We start from the raw sequence: 754 nt of genomic DNA, 5'->3' as shown, positions 1-754 counted from the left end.
ACGCTCCCGCCGGAGCGTTGGTCAGCGGCGGCCGGAGCAGCGTCTTAGTTCCCGGAGCCCTGGTGTGGCTCCAGTCGTTATTCCCGATTCCCGCAGAGAGGGAAAGGGAAGGATGAGCCTCCCGGGTTCAGTTCTCGATTACAAAGTGCAAAGCAGAGAAGCGAGATAATGCGAACTTAATTAAAATATATCTGAAAATATTTCTTATTAAGCGATAACTGGTTATTTTTGAAGCTTCGTTTAGCCGTAATAGAACAGCGGGACTCGTGTGTCCCGACCAGCTCCTTAAGATTACGTCTTTCCTCCACCTTTTTCTCAGACGGATTCTTCATAAGCTGATCCCATATCTGCAGTATGCCTGAGGCTGCTAAAAGCAGCTCTTTCTCTGAGCTGTCCCTTTCTTCTTGGAGTTGGATTATAGTAATGCAAATGCACTAAGTAGAGCAGTTCAGCCTCTCAGTTTACGTTCTGGCTGTACGTATTAATTACTGTGTCCTTTATAGCAGTACGGTTCTGTCCTTTAGAGTGATACGGTTCTGATGCTTACAATGTTTTCAAGCTTGTTAACACACTATAAAAAGCAGTTAGACACGTATATATGCCTTATTAGTTTGATAAGTTATTAATCGTTAGCTTTCCATAGACACCACACAACATAGTAATAATATAATACCTAAACTGGTCTTTCATAGAAATGTATCTTACTCATCTTTATTCTCCTAGAATTTAAGTATCTCATCTAATCTAGTCATAC

Source organism: Charadrius vociferus, unplaced genomic scaffold, assembly GCF_000708025.1.
Source record: "Charadrius vociferus isolate BGI_N301 unplaced genomic scaffold, ASM70802v2 scaffold185, whole genome shotgun sequence".
Taxonomy (NCBI): Eukaryota; Metazoa; Chordata; class Aves; order Charadriiformes; family Charadriidae; genus Charadrius; species Charadrius vociferus.
The sequence above is the reverse complement of the archived record's forward strand: the minus strand, read 5'-3'. Positions refer to the sequence as shown.